The sequence below is a fragment of the Homalodisca vitripennis genome, chromosome 7 (assembly GCF_021130785.1).
Source record: "Homalodisca vitripennis isolate AUS2020 chromosome 7, UT_GWSS_2.1, whole genome shotgun sequence".
NCBI lineage: Eukaryota > Metazoa > Arthropoda > Insecta > Hemiptera > Cicadellidae > Homalodisca > Homalodisca vitripennis.
In genome coordinates, this window is record NC_060213.1 from 125,380,601 (window position 1) to 125,399,686 (window position 19,086).

Consider the following 19,086-nt stretch of genomic DNA (forward strand, 5'->3'; position numbering starts at 1 on the left):
ACCAAACTGATGGTTGGGGATAAGGTTGCCGCTATCAATAATTTGCTGAAATCGTTTTAGAAAAAGCTTCTCAAAAACTTTTGAAGTCACAGGCAATAGACTTATGGGCCTATAAGAACTAACCTGATGTGGAGGCTTCCCAGGTTTAGCTACCATGACAATTTCCGATAATTTCCACTGTGCTGGAAAATGCTCAATTCTCAATATTGCGTTGAAGACAAAAGTCAAAAACATAATAGCTTTCCTCGGCAGTTCTTTTAAAATCCTTCCTGTAATGAGGTCATACCCAGGAGATTTGTACGGCTTCAATTGTTTCACAATTATTTCAGTTACTTCAGAGGGAGTAAAGGGCTGAACAGGAAGTGATAGTTGGGTAGGTTATTCTAATAAGTATTCAATTTCTGGGTCAAGAGCTTGAGCTGAGTCACTGGGCTTGAACACATCGCGTAAGTGCGTAGCGAATACTTCAGCTTTCTCCTTGTTGTTCTTGGCCCAGCCACCACCTGACAAGATAATCGGAGGAATCGGCACTCTTGGACTAGTCATGTGTTTAGTAGTTTTCCACATTGAATATTTCGTGTCTTCTGTAGGAGTAAGACTTGCAGTAAAAACCTGAAACCTTTCATTATTGAAGTTAGATAACAAACGTTTCAAATCCCGCGCCGCTCTATTGAAGTTGTTTTTATCAAGAGGATTCCTGGAATTTTGCCAAATCCTACGAAGTCTTCTTTTTTGAGCAATCTTTTTCTTGATTCTAAGAGGGTAGTTCAGGCCATTAGTGGTTCCATTTCGTTGATACGGCGTTGATTGCCAAGCACACCTCTGGACTGTCCTGTTAAACAATTCAACAGCTTCATCTATTTCACCATTTGTCTTCAAGGAAACGTGTAAATGCAAGTTTTCATCAAGAAGAGATCGAAATTTGTCCCAGTCAGTATATTTAGAACTTAACCGCAGTGGACCCTCTGTAGTAATGGCAGATGAACTTAAAGTGAAGATCAATGGAGAATGGTCTGAGGATAAATCAAGACAAGATTCTACACGTGTGTACGTTTCGGAAATACCTTTAGTCACGAAGAAATCAAGCAAATCAGGAATTTTTAAGGGATCAGTAGGCCAATAAGTCGGTTCTCCCGTAGAAAAATATTGATAGTTATTGTCGTTGATAGTCTTGAGGAGATTACGGCCTCTGGGATTGCACAGCCGAGAGCCCCACATGGTGTGTTTCGCATTAAAGTCACCCCCCGCAATAAATCTACAACCCAAGGTATTGAAGAAGTCGCTGTATTGCTGGTATGAAACGTTATGACGAGGAGGGGTATACACAGAAGATACCGTGAGTGGACCTGACCAGTCTTCAATCACAACACTGGAAGCTTGAATATAATTATACTTATAAGTAGGTATGGCATGGTGTTTTATACTATTTTTAACTAATACCGCACTACCACCATGAGCAGTATTATCTGGATGATTACAGTGATACAGAGAGTAAAAAGGAATTTTGAAATGTGTCATATCTGTGAAGTGAGTTTCGGAGATAAGCATAATATTAACTTTATGAAGACCAAGAAATATTTTAACCTCTTGATGAGTATGGTTACTCAAGCCATTGGCGTTCCAAAGTGCTATTCTATAAAAATTACTCATTTTAGCTTCGAAATGACGGAAGACAATAGGTTCATTAAAGTACCTATCTGTTCAGCCTGTTGTATCATTATTTTTTCAAATGTGCTGAAAAAGTCGTTAAGTGTTTTACTTAAAGCGTTTTGAGTACTGTTATCTTCAGACACCGAGTTGGATGCCACCTGTGCATATGATCGTCCCGGCAGGATTCGAACAGTGGATGGACTGGGAGGTCTTACCATTTCTTGGGCTCCCCGAGGTGATTGATCATGAGTTTTACTCTCAGGTACTTTGGGTCTGATCGGGGGAAACGATTTTTGTTTAAGTTCGCGGTACACAGAACAACCTTTGTAGTTCGCCGGGTGGTTCCCCTCACATAGAGCGCAGGTGGGTGGGGTATCACTGGATTTCAAACATGCCCATGTGTCATGGTTCTCTTAACGTTTACAACGTTGGGTACGAAGATCGGAGGTGGTTTATCCTCGCCAACATGAGACGGCGGCGTCGATGTGGTGCTCTCATCCATCGCATTTGACCCTCCAATAGCATCGAAACGATTATTTGTAATTAATGAGAAGCTACTTGGGTTTGAACACAATTTCTTCGATATGTCGGGACCGTTCGAAACCAATTTCCTAGGTCTTTTGAATGAACCAGTCACTGTTTGCCAGTGGATGCCGTCATTACTTTCTTTGTCCTCAGAGTTTCGGGAGTTTGGAATACCTGTAGATATTACTGCTGTCTGATTATAACCGTGATCATGTAGAACATGAGCACTATCATCAGTGAAAGCATTTTCACAAGTGGGACCTGTTTGCATCATAAGAATCTACAAAAACGTAAACAATCAAAACATAAACATAAACTAGACAAGATTATGTAACAAGAAGAACAAAAAACATTACATTACGAACAATAAACTACATCAAAACTATTATCAAAATAAACGAAATCAATTAATAACAGTTCTTATTATCAGTTTGTGAACTATTTCACGAGAAAAAAAGCAAGTTTATAACAAATTTCACAGAACCAAATACAATACATGTTCACCAAATAACAAAGTCAGCTGATGACCGTATACATTTCAAATCAAAAAAGGCACAACTAGAGTGTAGGAGCTTTCTATTGTTCTATTGTTCTATTGTTCTATTATTTCAAATATGTAGATGAAATAATAGTTTTGTATACCAAAAACTGCTGGACAAAAGTTAAGAAATTCGTTTAATACTATAGAGGATTTTTCGACTACAGTTTTAGCATAACCGGATTAAATTCCTTGTTTTTATTTATTTATTTATTTTCATTCCAAGGACAAAAGCCAATTATTTACAGAGACAATACAATCAAGGTGGTGAGCATTAATTAATCCTAAGCTGATGGTGTATGCTAATTGTACTGAGTACCAAGAACTAAATTAATATAATGTCAACAACAGTTTAAGTAGATTTTAGAGAGTAATAACAGTGTGAAAAGTAACAAACGACATGCGATAATATTGATGCAGAAAACCTTTGATTAAATGCAACAGGCAAGTAAACGTGAACGTACAAGTTAGAAACTCGTTCAAAATACAATAAGTTAACTAAATAATAAATATTAACAAAAACAATAATATTATGTAAACAATTTTTGAATAAATATTACTTTAATTTAACAACTAACAAAGAGACTAAACTATAACAAAATTAGATAATATATAAATAATGTACAATAATAACATGTTAAAAATTTAAAAAAAGAACGTTTTGTTTAGGGTAACAAGACCTGACGTTCTTAAGCAGCTAGAATGTCAAGAGCACGTTTTAGGACTAGCGGGACACTGTTGCAGTAGAGGACACACTCTGATGCTACACAATTTCCCAGTCGAATAAATCTTGCCGAAGGACTATTGGAGTCAAAGGTGGTGAAATTATGCCTGCGATTCAGAAGTTCAGGGTATCTAATGATGGCTGGAACTCTGAAGAAGACCTCAGCAAGAAGTTCGGACAGGAGCCAAATTGACGATCTTCAGGAGCAAAAGAACTTCAGCCACGTCGCGAAGCAAGACAAGTGAAGGAAGATTTAGTTCACAAGATAAAAGTTCCACATGAAACTCCATATAGCAATCAGTCCGGTCACCAACCAGACAAACAAAGCGACGCTGCAGATTATCATTTGGGGAGGGGATAAAATGTTATTTTTACCTGTACAAGATCTTGCCAAAGGACTATTAGAATCAAAAGTGGTGGAATGATGTCTGTGACTCAGAAGTTCAGGGGATCTGGTGATGGCCGAAAGAAGACCTCAGCAACAAGTTCGGGGCATTGCAGATAGCTATTGACGATCTTCAGGAGCAAAACAACTTCAGCCACTTGGCGATGTCACGACTCAAGGAAGGTGATGGAAGATTTAGTTCACAAAATAAAAGTTGCACAGGTACATCTAGTATATACAAAGCGACGCTGCCGATTATTATTTGGGAAGGGGCTAAGTAAGATCTTGTACAGGTAAAGTAAAATACCTGTACAAGATTTTACTAAAGGACTATTGGCGTCAAAAATGGTGGAATGATCCTTGCGACTCAGAAGCTCAAGGGGATCTGATGATGGCTGGAACTCTGAAGAAGACCTCAGCAACAAGTTCGGGGCACTGCAGGAGGCCATTGACGATCTTTAGGAGCAAAATAACTTCAACCACGTCGCGACTCAAGACAAGTGAGTGAAGATTTAGTTCACAGGATAAGACTTGCACAGGAACTTCCATATAATTGTAGCCGGATACCAACTAGAAAAACAAAGCGACGCTGCAGATTATCATTTGGGAAGGGGGTAACATTTTACTTTTACTCTTACAAGATCTTACTAAAGGACTATTGGAGTCGAAAGTGATGGAATGATACCTGCGACTAGGAGTTCGCGGGATCTGGTGATGGCTGGGACTCTGGAGAAGATCTCAGCAAGAAGTTCGGGGCACTGCTGGAAACCATTGACGATCTTCAGGAGCAAAACACTTCAGCCACATCGTGATGCAAGGCAAGTAATGGAAGATTTAGTTCACAGGATAAAAGTTGCAAAGGAACTTCCATATGTTTGAAGCCAGTTCGGACAACAACTAGAGAAACAAAGCGACGCAGCAGATCATCATTTGTCAGCAGACAGGGGTAACATTTTACTTTTACCTGTCCAAGGTCTTGCCAAAGGACTATTGGACTCAAAAGTGGTGGAATAATGCCTGCGACTTAGAAGTCCAGGGGATCTGGTGATGGCCGGAAGAAGAAGACCTCAGCAAGAAGTTCGGGGTACTGCATGTGGCCATTGTCGAACTTCAGGAGTAAAAGAACTTCAGCCACATCGTGTAACATTTTAATTTTAACTGTACATGAGCACTTAAAACAATTTTAAACTTATAATTGCGTCATTATGAAACCTAAAAGTGTCATTTACTTGTTGCTTCAGTTTAAATGGACATGTATTAATGGGAAATACCGAACACGAATTATTTACAACATGTGATTAGCATACTAATTAATCACAACTCTCTCTTGGGTGATTAACGTATTAATTGTAAATAGCACTTAGGTAAATCGATTATCCGACCAAACTTAATCAACGGAATCTCTGGGGCACATGATTATTCTCGGGGGAGAGTCGAAACTGGAGGGTCAACCCTTTTCAGCTACCTGCCCTATTACATAGCAATTGAACAGACCCGGCCAATCTGTTTTGTGTTTAGTTAAAATTAGTTTCTGTTGTCCCAAATGCAGATTATATCAGTACGGGTTATGCCATACATTTTAATAAAGTCTGGATTGGTATCCACTGACGCGTTTTGATATATAAATAACTGATTTGTGAATCAATCAAGACATTCAGTAGTGATTGATTCACAAAACATTCGCTCCGCTTTGGATCAAGCCCATAATAAAAAATAAATCAATTCCAAGACAACACATTGTTATCATGCAAAACATGAATGAATAAAAACAAATCGATATAGACAACCAGATTAAACATTACCACCCAACAATACGATTGCCGGAGCCTTCGATGAACTTGTGTGTCACCTTAGACTGTTAAGTTTTTTTCAATAATAAACGTTTACCAATCGTTTCTTTATTCGGATTCTTAGCAGACTTTTATTTTAATCAAATTGAAAATTTTATTTTTGTAGACTAAAACAAAGGTATTATATTTCAAGGCATTATTACACAACTAAATCTTTTGCTGAGCAATTTGCAATAATATTACTCAATAGTTAAAATTAACTCTAGAAACAAAGAAATAATTAGCACTAAGCTGTTAGCTCTAACAAAAACATACTACTCCATCTGTTCAAACCATACATACCATCCATGTCATCCTTGTACTTATTCAAATTACTGCTTACAATCCATTGTTTCACAAAATATTAGCAGTTATTTCGAGTCCAGAGAATTATAATAGGGAATGGAGCTTAATGAAGTGTATAGCTTTCGCTAACTGTTTTCAAACTAATCATGTAGATACAAAAATTAAGATACAAAAGTGTGCACCATTGTAACAATGTAACATGAGAAGAGAAAGTATATCTGCATTCACTCGACTACAGTGTTTGAAAACAATTAAGAACAATCCGATCAGTTTGCAATACAGAAACAAATATATTCTTCTTTCAAATATTCTACTATGATGCATACGTATTATGTATAAATTCTATGAATCATGTCTATATAGTATAGTAATATAATGAATAGTCAACTAAAACACTTTTTTATTATTTTATTGCTATACACGTGTTTCACGGAATTCCACCTTCATCAGTGTATAAATCCACCTTTAAAGAAATAATAAACAACTAAATATATACATGTGGACAATTTAAACATATGTTAAATTTATGACACAGTTGTAATTTTGATTAGTATTCTGTATTTAATATTTTAAGTTTTTTCTCAAAAATTTGTCTTATTTTTCATATTGCTATTTAAAATTTTATGAAGATCTTTATTGTAGTTTAGACAGGTTTTTATGTTTAATTTTTTCTCCTTCCCTTTCTTATCTAAAATTTCCATTTTATTTTCCACATTTATGTAGTTATGTTTGGCTTCTAATATGAAGAAAACATAACATGTATATATAATTTTTTTAATCGTCTATCTTCTTTGTGGGCCAAACTGGACAATCGTTTTAGTACTGACATAAGAAAACAAACAAGATCCATTGTCCAGCATTGTATTGATCATAACTCAATAAATAAAATTTTAGTGGCCTTAAATATTTTATTAATGAAAAACATTTTAACAAATTTATGTGAAGGGGTACCTTAGGAAATAAATACAATATTTTATAGTACGCTTGCAATTGTCATGAACACGTCTTTGTTACGTGACTTCCGGTATAAGTGTGGCCATTTCCGTTAGACACATTGCCTTGTCTCAGCCATGAACCCAACATTCCACGACCTATATCCGTAAATATTAATTTTACACATAACGTAGCTGTGGTAGAAAGGATCGATTCAATTGAATTTTGAGTTAAGCTCCAGTTCACCTTCCTTTCATTGCAGCGTCTGGTATCTGACACTGTCTCAGACTTGACTCCTGGAATCTGAAGTCATGTTCGTCTGAAGAGATCCAAAGAAAGTCGAGGACGAAAAAGCTCGAAACGAAACATTTACATGGTTTCGATATCAGAGACACCTATGAATAGGTGAAGTGGTAGTCTCATTGTCTCATCAGGTACACAATTGAGTTGCACTACGATGTGATAGACACGATCTCTAAGCACAGTTGACCAACCGCGTTTTCTACACATAACTTAGCTATGGTAAGAAGGGTTGGTTCAATTTAATTTAGCTCCAGTTCACCTTCCTTTCATTGCAGCGTCTGGTATCTGGCACTGTCTCAGGCTTGACTCTTGGAATCTAGAGTTATGTTCGTCTGAAGAGATCCAAAGAAAGCCATCGATGAAGAAGCTAAAAACGAAACATTTACATCATTTCGAAATCAGATACATCTATAAATAAAGTGGTTGTCTCATTGTCTCATCAAGTACATAATTGTCTGAGACAAAGTCGCTGCAATAAAAGGAGGGTGAATTGAAGCTAAACTCAAAATTCTATTAGTTTTACCTATAATTGTTATATAATTTATTCCATGTAAACATAACTAGATCATCTGTTATTTTTAAAGAAGATATTAAGTAATTGTTTATACATTCTGATTGAATATTTAAGGTTATCTAGTTGAATTTTGTTGATTAAAGCCTTAGTTTGTAAAAAGGTTTTCTTAGTTTCATTACAATTTAATCAACAATTTTGCTATACTAACTTCAATACTCTGTAATGGAAAAACTACTGAAACCTGAGAAATTTGCATGCAGCCCTGAAACAACAAATGCTTCTAAACAATGGAAACATTGGTTTCAAACGTTCAATACATTCATAGAAAATGCTGAAGTTAAAGAAGATAAGAAACTTGGAGTACTAGTGAACTTTCTAACCTATGAAAACTATGAAATTATCAGTGAGTGTAAAGATTACAACAATGCTATACAAACTTTAGAAACATTATTCATACCTAAGAAAAATGTACTTTTTGCTAGACACTTGCTTGCTAATCATAAACAACAAGAAGGAGAATCAATAAATCACTATTTGCAAACGCTTAAATCTCTTAGTAAGGAGTGTGATGTCGTAAATGTCGATGCTAAAACCTATAGTGATGAGTCTATCAGAGATGCCTTTATTAGTGGTTTAAATTCTTCTCGAATCAGACAACGTATTCTGGAACATAACGTTTTAACCTTGGAAAAAGTTGAAGAAATAGCTCGTTCCTTAGAGTCAGCTCAGAAACATGCGGACGCTTATTCTATGACTTCAGGTGTACCTCAATCATATTGTCACAACGTTGATACGAGTAGTAATTTAAAGATTCCTTCAGACAAACTAAAAACTCAGGAAGACAATTCTACTGCTGCTGCTGTATCAGCACACGGACTCCGACAGAAATGTTATTTTTGTGGAAGAGCAAGACATATTTCAAGAGATGACTGCCCTGCAAAAGATGCTATTTGTAAAGGTTGCTCGAAAACTGGTCATTTTCTCAGAGTTTGTTTATCTAAGAATCTTAAAAAAGGTAAGATAAATTCAGCCTCTTTAACAACATGTCCCGTAATAACTTCAGCAGTAACACCCAAAGTATTATCTAAAGCAATTGTATCCGGAAATGTAAACGGAATTTCTGCTAAGTTTTTAGTTGATACTGGAAGTTTTGATAGTTTTATTGCTAGTAGTTTTGTAAAGGCTAACAACCTTAAAACATTTCCAGAAGTCAAACAGGTGTCGATGGCATCTACGTCACTCGTTTCACCAATTAAAGGGTATGTTAGGGTAGATCTGTATGTACAAGACAATGCTTACAAACAAATCAAAATGCTTGTAATTGAAAGGTTATGTACTGATGTACTGATAGGACATGATATCATGAAACTACATACAAATGTTACTGTAGACTTTGGGGGACCAAGATCATCTTTCTCCGTTTGTAACGTTGCCTGTGCTAATGTGGAACCACCATCATTATTTCAGCACATGACTAAAGATTGTCGACCTGTTGTGACTAAAACAAGGCGGTTTTTTGGGGAAGATGAAAAATTTATACAATGTGAAATACAGTCTCTTCTGAAAGATGGTGTTATCGAGGAAAGTGTTTCTCCATGGCGAGCTCAAGTGCTCATTACCAAAAATGAAAACCACAAGAAACGACTTGTAATAGACTATTCTCAGACAGTAAATAAATTTACATTATTGGATGCTTATCCTTTGCCAGATATCGAATCACTTGTGTTAAAAATTGCTAAATTTGATACTTTCAGTTCATTGGATTTGTTTAGTGCTTATCATCAGATACCAATTCCAGAGCATGAAAAACAACTTACCGCTTTTGAAGCTAATGGGCAGTTGTATCAGTTCAAACGCATTCCTTTTGGAGTAACCAACGGCGTGTCCGCTTTCCAAAGGACTATAAATAAGATTATTTCAGAAGAAGGACTCGAAGGTACTTTCGCATATATTGATGATGTTACAATAGGAGGAATGGGTAAACAAGATCATGATAAAAATTTACAAAAGTTTATGGCTGTGGCTAAGAAATACAATCTAACATTGAACCTGAAGAAATGTAAATTTGCTCAAGATACTATATCTATCCTTGGTTATCAAATCAGAAATAGAACTATACGCCCCGACCCAGAGAGATTACAACCACTTTTGGACATGCCTCTGCCTCATGATGCTGCTTCTCTTAAACGAACACTTGGATTGTTATCATACTACTCCAAATGGATACCAAGGTTTTCTGACAAGATTAGAAGTTTAGTAAGCTGTAAGAATTTTTCTATTGAACCAACCTCCATTGCCGCTAGTGATTTTCAAAACATTAAGAAGGATATAGAAAGATCATTTCTTGTGACTGTTGAACCGGAAAATCAATTGATAGTCGAAACTGATGCTTCAGGAGTTGCAATAGCTGCTACACTGAGCCAAAATGGACGTCCTGTTGCCTTCTTTTCTAGGACTTTGTCTGGAAGTGAAAAACAACACTCAACAGTAGAAAGAGAAGCACAGGCCATCGTAGAATCTATTAAGAAATGGAGACATTTTTTGTTAGGGAGACAATTTATTCTCTTAACTGATCAAAAAGCTTTGTCATTTATTTTTGACCAAAAACATTCTAGCAGAATTAAAAACGACAAAATCATGCGCTGGCGACTAGAGCTTTCTTCTTTCTCGTACGACATTCAATATCGACCTGGTAAAGAAAACGTTTCTGCAGACGCACTCTCTCGGATCTGTAATGCCTCTACGACTGACAACAAACTTTTTGAAATGCACCAGGCTCTTTGTCATCCAGGAATAACGCGTTTCTATCACTGGGTACGCAGCAAGAATTTGCCATATTCTTTGAATGAGATCAAATCAATGACTTTATCTTGTCCTATTTGTTCAGAGGTCAAACCTAGATTCTACAAACAAACCAACACATTGATAAAGGTCACTTCACCTTTTGAAAGACTCAATATTGATTTTAAAGGACCACTACCATCGTCAAGTAGAAATCGTTATATGTTAAATATTGTTGACGAGTACTCTCGCTTCCCATTCTCTTACCCCTGCAAAGAGATGACTTCGAGTACTGTGATAGAATGTTTGGAAAACTTGTTCTCTGTTTATGGGATACCAAATTACATCCATTCTGATAGAGGCAAATCATTTTTGTCTGATGAAATAAGGACATATCTCCATCAAAAGGGGATTGCTACAAGTTTAACCAGTCCATACAATCCTGCAGGAAATGGACAAATTGAGAGGTATAATGGAATTATATGGAAAACCGTTACACTGTCACTAAAATCCAAAGGACTGGACCAACGATACTGGGAGTCTGTACTTCCAGAGTCTCTACATTCGATACGCTCTTTACTATGCACAGCAACAAACTGCACTCCACACGAGAGAATGTTCATACATCCACGCCGATCAACTAAAGGTACTTCACTACCAGCATGGTTACTGCAACCTGGTCCAGTACTAACTAGGCGTAATGTAAGAAGCAGCAAATACGAACCATTAGTTGATGAAGTTGAATTAGTAGAAGCAAATCCACAATACGCACTAATTCGTTACCCCAATGGAAGAGAATCTACTTTTTCACTAAAACACTTAGCTCCCCGAGGTGATAAAAGTCTAATGGTGACAGACTTATCCAATTGGTCGGAAGAACAGGAGGTGGAGGATGAACATGAAGATGAATCACAAGGAAATAAGGAAGATTCTTCAAAAGACACTGAAGTTGAATCTGAATAGTTCAATCAAGAAAATAAAATAGTTTCTCCTCGAAGAGGATCAAGAATAAGAAGGATCCTTGAACGTTTCAATGACTACCTCCTAAATTCAGTGGGGGAGAACGTTATATAATTTACTCCATGTAAAGATAACTAGATCATCTGTTATTTTTAAAGAAGATATTAAGTAATTGTTTATACATTGTGATTGAATATTTAAGGTTATCTAGTTGAATTTTGTTGATTAAAGCCTTAGTTTGTAAAAAGGTTTTCTTAGTTTCATTACAATAATAAATCGGCAATAAGCCTAGAACTACTTTTAAGTATTAATTGTAACGTATTGTAAAGTAAATGATAAAAGAAGTTCAGTTCCTCTTTTTGCTTTTGATGATTAAATCCAATAGTAGTAATGTTAATTGCACGAGCTTAGCCTTTCTGGTGAAGCAGTGCTTATTTATTAATTAATGTCTCGCCTTAAGCTAATTAATTAGGAATTATTTATGTGGTCGTGATCAATATTTTTTTGTTATCATCTTGCATGATCGTTGGTGAAATTGGGTTGAGGGGATGTGTTTTACTGGGATTTTTTTTTCTGGAAACTTTGCGTTGATACAAAGGGCTACGGTACTATGCTCTGTTTATAAAGGCTGTGTAACTATTAGGCCAGCAGCGATTCATACCAGACAAGAGCCAGTTCATAATATCACAGAGTGTTACAGTAAATTGAATTACTGTCAGCTTGAAGGCTGAGTTGATTTATCAGTATACTCTCTTCTGCACTTCGGTTTAAAGCTTAGATTAGTCAAAGAACCGAGATAAATTCGCTTTGAAAACACACAACCTAGTCGGTAGAGATATGTCCACTAAAAATTACTTTTAGCAAAAAATAGTCAGTACAGTTCTGATGAAGTTGATTTAATCTTTTAACTGCACAAATGCGTGTTCCCTGTCACCCGTTAGGCAAACAATAAATAAAACATTTTAAATATTTTCTCCGAAATTAACTCTTAACTAAATAGAGAATAAAAGACATTTTTATATTATTAACTCTTGATAGAAAGATCCTAAAAATTTGAAAATGGCGTATAGGTCACTCTTCGTCCTAGTTTATTACAACTTTGGCTCCTCCATTATAAAAATCTTTAAGTTATTTTTCATTGTCATGCTAAGACGTATAATCAAGGAAAGAAATGAAAACATTTTGATCATATTGCACTTGCCTCACAAAACCATTAGTTCGTATATGAAATGTTAAACCATTCCACGACTAAGACTTATTTGGAGTATAAAAAGTAAATTAAATTATTTTTTATGCTTTTTTATTTACTCTATTTTAGCATGCGTCTGGGTTCGAGTCCCGGCAGGGTACGTATTCCTTGTGATTCAATTTTTATTACAATTAAATCAGGCTATTGCCGTTTATAGGAATTTAATAAGTGTAAAGTCATTTGATAGGTAGCCTATTTGGTCTTCCCATAATATGATAGTTTGGTTATTTAAAAAAATATGTGTCAGAAAATTCAATTATATGTGGGCAAATGGGAGAGTAGTTAAAGAATATTTTTTGGGTATTTTAAATATCAAATAACATTTTTCTCAGCTCATATTTTTTAGCATGACACACTTAAACCGTCAGAAACCAAGTAAAAATAAAAGTAAAACAGCGTTAATAAATTAAATAGAGGCTGGCTATTTGTGCTGAAATTTGTGTTTTTAGCCAAGTTATCTCGTTGGCTGACGATATACGTATTTAATGGTTGGTTTGAAGGGTCAAACAAGAGTATAATTTCAAGAAACATTTTTATTTTTAATTATTTTGATACACTCCCACTACTTAACCTCTACCAACATTAGTATGCTGGCGATCAATTTTCTTCTTAGATCGATAAAACTGCTCGATTGAACTCACCGAAATACTAATTAGCTCTCCGTTTTTAGAATAGAACCAAAGCTCAAATCGTACTACTTTTAATTCCAGTCTTTGACTAACAACAATAAAAAAATTAATATAAAGAGACATTTTTACTGTTAATTTCAGTTGATCTGAAACAGCCACAGAACGTCATGAATACTACATTGTTATTCTAAAGGTCTCTTAATTGTTTGTTTAAAACGCAATTGAACCTATTGGGCTTTCACGCAAACAGCAACGCGCTAGTCAATTAGCTTTCAATGCCGATGTTTCAGCCAAAATTAAATTATTTGAATCGATTGGTCGAAAGTTAATACTCGACGTATAAATACAGTTTTTATTTTAACGTTAAAGAATGAAACTTTCTGATAAACTTATCAAAACTGGTTTGTAGAGTATTCCAGTTCAAAAATACGTTATTGTGGTTATCTGAGAAGTAAAAATTTAACATGCAAGTGTGAAATGTGTACCCATTATAGACTCTAGAAAGTATTTCAAGCAGGTTTCAAAATAGCATATTATGTGCAATTTATTCAGATTAATCTACCGATGCTCTTCGAATTCGCTATATGCATAATTTTTCCTTCTAAAATGTATTTTAAATCTTTTTTGTTTTTGTTGCTTTTGTGTGTCATAGTATACAACAAGAATTTCCCTAAAACCTTTCATTCTTTTTGCCATGAATACTTCTTTAAAAAAAATGGAAATTGAATTATAACCCATATAAAACCAAAAGGACTTAACGAGCCACCGGGAACTTTTCAAGTTCATTCTCACACTTGTGATACAGGCAACTAGTCCGTGCAGCCCCAGTAGCTCTGGTAGTCGTTATTTCCTCCTAACTAAAATCCCGGGAAACCCCAGTTATGAAAACATCCGATGTGGAGATCCAACTAATTAAGAACCTCTCATTCAGAGACGAGGCAACGTGATTCTGACTCCACTACTCCTTCTCTTCTAAAAGACGATTTTGTCAGTGTCAAAAACATATCAGCTGAATATTTTGATTTTGGCTTCGCATCACTTAGGTGGGAATGATAATGTGGCTTTGTATGGCACTTGATTTGGTGTGAACAAACTTAAGACATATTCCATCAAATATTAATTTAAATGAACACGGATCCTGTCGAGGTATTTAGATCTCAGTTCAAATCCATCTAAACTAATTACCATGAAATATTGTATATATTAGTCTAAAAAATAATCTTAGTTTTAAATCAATATAAACCGTTAATCAAATTCTGTTTTTTGGTTTAATTTCTTCAATTTCTATATGCATGGTACGTTGTTTGTTGAGTTCTCTATGATAAAGAGTTAAGAGTTGCTACATATATATAGCAATACGTAAGAGACTGCGATGAAATATAACAAATGAATTCAAAGCTGTTATTTAAATAAATTTACTAATTTATGGTGATATTTACAAGGCGCCTGACTCTTTTGTTTTTGTGTTATCAAAATTTATAATGCATATAATATAAACGCATTAAACAAATTAATAACTACAAAAGTAACAATATCTAATATTAAAAAATTAAAAGAGTCCAAGCCACAAAAATAAAACGAAAATATAGTTAGTAATATGCAAAAATAAAATATTTCCAATTTATGAATACAGATAATCAAATTATAATAAATTAGTGTAATAACAAATTAAATACTTAATCTTATTTTATTAAAAAACGTAATATTCATAGTCTAGCATGCGCAATGTTTTTTTAGAAATAAATGAAAAGTGATTGGCAAGGAGCCCAGACAGGAGTAGAGCGCAATCCTCCCGCTACTTCACTCGTGAGCTCCACACAGTACTCAACAATGATCTGCGGTAGTCCGTAGTTAATGACGGAAAGCTCATTCCTCCCGCTACTTCACTCGTGAGCTCCACACATTACTCAACAATGATCTGTGGTAGTCCGTAGTTAATGACGGAGGGCAGTTTCCTCCCGCTACTTCACTCGTGAGCTACACACAGTACTCAACAATGATCTGCGGTAGACCGTAGTTAATGACGGAGGGCAGTTTCCTCCCGCTACTTCACTCTTGAGCTACACACAGTACTCAACAATGGTCTGCGGTAGTCCGTAGTTAATGACGGAGGGCAGTTTCCTCCCGCTACTTCACTCGTGAGCTACACACAGTACTCAACAATGATCTGCGGTAGTCCGTAGTTAATGACGGAAAGGGCAGTTTCCTCCCGCTACTTCACTCGTGAGCTACACACATTACTCAACAATGATCTGTGGTAGTCCGTAGTTAATGACGGAGGGCAGTTTCCTCCCGCTACTTCACTCGTGAGCTACACACAGTACTCAACAATGATCTGTGGTAGTCCGTAGTTAATGACGGAGGGCAGTTTCCTCCCGCTACTTCACTCGTGAGCTACACACAGTACTCAACAATGATCTGCGGTAGTCCGTAGTTAATGACGGAGGGCAGTTTCCTCCCGCTACTTCACTCGTGAGCTACACACAGTACTCAACAATGATCTGCGGTAGTCCGTAGTTAATGACGGAGGGCAGTTTCCTCCCGCTACTTCACTCGTGAGCTACACACAGTACTCAACAATGATCTGTGGTAGTCCGTAGTTAATGACGGAGGGCAGTTTCCTCCCGCTACTTCACTCGTGAGCTACACACAGTACTCAACAATGATCTGTGGTAGTCCGTAGTTAATGACGGAGGGCAGTTTCCTCCCGCTACTTCACTCGTGAGCTACACACAGTACTCAACAATGATCTGTGGTAGTCCGTAGTTAATGACGGAGGGCAGTTTCCTCCCGCTACTTCACTCGTGAGCTACACACAGTACTCAACAATGATCTGTGGTAGTCCGTAGTTAATGACGGAGGGCAGTTTCCTCCCGCTACTTCACTCGTGAGCTACACACAGTACTCAACAATGATCTGTGGTAGTCCGTAGTTAATGACGGAGGGCAGTTTCCTCCCGCTACTTCACTCGTGAGCTACACACAGTACTCAACAATGATCTGTGGTAGTCCGTAGTTAATGACGGAGGGCAGTTTCCTCCCGCTACTTCACTCGTGAGCTACACACAGTACTCAACAATGATCTGCGGTAGTCCGTAGTTAATGACGGAGGGCAGTTTCCTCCCGCTACTTCACTCGTGAGCTACACACAGTACTCAACAATGATCTGTGGTAGTCCGTAGTTAATGACGGAGGGCAGTTTCCTCCCGCTACTTCACTCGTGAGCTACACACAGTACTCAACAATGATCTGTGGTAGTCCGTAGTTAATGACGGAGGGCAGTTTCCTCCCGCTACTTCACTCGTGAGCTACACACAGTACTCAACAATGATCTGTGGTAGTCCGTAGTTAATGACGGAGGGCAGTTTCCTCCCGCTACTTCACTCGTGAGCTACACGCAGTACTCAACAATGATCTGCGGTAGTCCGTAGTTAATGACGGAGGCGCAGTTTCCTCCCGCTACTTCACTCGTGAGCTACACACAGTACTCAACAATGATCTGCGGTAGTCCGTAGTTAATGACGGAGGGCAGTTTCCTCCCGCTACTTCACTCGTGAGCTACACACAGTACTCAACAATGATCTGCGGTAGTCCGTAGTTAATGACGGAGGGCAGTTTCCTCCCGCTACTTCACTCGTGAGCTCCACACAGTACTCAACAATGATCTGCGGTAGTCCGTAGTTAATGACGGAGGGCAGTTTCCTCCCGCTACTTCACTCGTGAGCTCCACACAGTACTCAACAATGATCTGCGGTAGTCCGTAGTTAATGACGGAGGGCAGTTTCCTCCCGCTACTTCACTCGTGAGCTTTACACAGTACTCAACAATGATCTGCGGTAGTCCTTAGTTAATGACGGAAAGCGCATTCCTCCCGCTACTTCACTTGTGAGCTCCACACATTACTCAACAATGATCTGTGGTAGTCCGTAGTTAATGACGGAGGGCAGTTTCCTCCCGCTACTTCACTCGTGAGCTCCACACAGTACTCAACAATGATCTGCGGTTGTCCGTAGTTAATGACGGAGGGCAGTTTCCTCCCGCTACTTCACTCGTGAGCTCTACACAGTACTCAACAATGATCTGCGGTAGTCCGTAGTTAATGACGGAGGGCAGTTTCCTCCCGCTACTTCACTCGTGAGCTCCACACAGTACTCAACAATGATCTGCGGTAGTCCGTAGTTAATGACGGAGGGCAGTTTCCTCCCGCTACTTCACTCGTGAGCTCCACACAGTACTCAACAATGATCTGCGGTAGTCCGTAGTTAATGACGTAAAGCGCATTCCTCCCGCTACTTCACTCGTGAGCTCCACACATTATTCAACAATGATCTGTGGTAGTCCGTAGTTAATGACGGAGGGCAGTTTCCTCCCGCTACTTCACTCGTGAGCTACACACAGTACTCAACAATGATAGTCTGCAGTTCATATCTGAAAAAATGCGGAATATTAAGGGGACAATTAAAACTTGTTAGGGTACAACAATGAATAACCTTCTAATGTTCAACGCTGTTCCTGTCGTCACGACAGATGCTTAGATACAACCGGTGACAACCCGCTCCTGAGCGACTCTCTCGGTCAAACAAAGCTACGCAATGTTCGCTGTAACTGAGTTTGTCAAATTACCCAAACTGAAAATGTTTGTAAAGCAAGTTCACTCCAAGTCAGCGCTCTTCAAACACCACCCCTCATCGCCACTCCACCACTCCCCCGCTCGCCGGTTTTTCTCTCACGGCTTTGTGTTTTTCCAAGGAAGTTATTCCAACTTTTACCGTCAGATTTGTACTGTTGAATTGTTTCCTTTTCTCTTGTTTGCTCGAAATATTGTTAAACGTTAATTCTCGAGTTAAATATGTCGTTACAGAGTTTCGCAAAAACGTCTCTCCAGGTACAAATACTTTATTTCTCACAATCGTCATTATAACGTCTCCAAATAATGAAGTTCTTGAAGCTCTTAAACGTATTTTAGTACTATTGTTAAAACGGAGTGCCTTTGAGAGAGTGGGTTGTGGTACTGTATGTACTGTATATACGCCATCTGCGGTATGTACGTATATTTGCAGGTACGCTGGCACACCAATTGTAGCGTAACAAGCTTGTCTGAGGTTTCATGCAAAATGTCAAGTCTACTTCTCATTCCACTGCCTATTTGTATTACTATATTGAAATTTCTTATGACTGTACTCGATTTGTTTAAAACTTTATCATTCTATGGTTTTCTCATTGCCACCATAGTTACCCATAAGACCAATGTAAAAATGTTCACTTACGCTCAGCAAAATCCCATGAGGTGACATGCACCATCATCGATCTAGGTTTTGATTACATAGAAATGAAGTTACATGCAAAATGTCAATGTCATGTTATAGGTCACTAGATAACACTCGGATAGAGGGAAACGGTATTATTACAGCTCCTCGACTGACACGCTTCGATAACGATCAGCCAACTAGAGGTATGCACGTGCTTCCTTTGAAAGGCTCATCGTTCGGTCTACTTCCCATTCTGCGTTGTCGATGGATATCTCCTGAACCATACCCAATCTAAAAAATTACTACTTTTATACTTCGAGTAGTTTTAATATTTTCCTTAAAAAAGAAGAATGATGTAATGATCTTGATGAAAATGACTTTATTAGACTATCTTATCTTAATAGGATATCAATATTTATAGTCATTGTCATTGTAATAACACTGACCTGCATTTTAGGAAGGCCAGACTAAAAACACTTTTATTATATTTTTCGTGACGTGTTTTGTGGCAA

The 19,086-nt window shown here is 37.4% G+C and overlaps 1 protein-coding gene across 3 annotated transcripts in view; it reads right to left on the bottom strand.

Annotated features, from left to right (window-relative positions):
• LOC124366264 overlaps positions 1-19,086 on the bottom strand; it is a 235,476-nt gene that overhangs the window by 147,063 nt on the left and 69,327 nt on the right. The window lies entirely within an intron of this gene.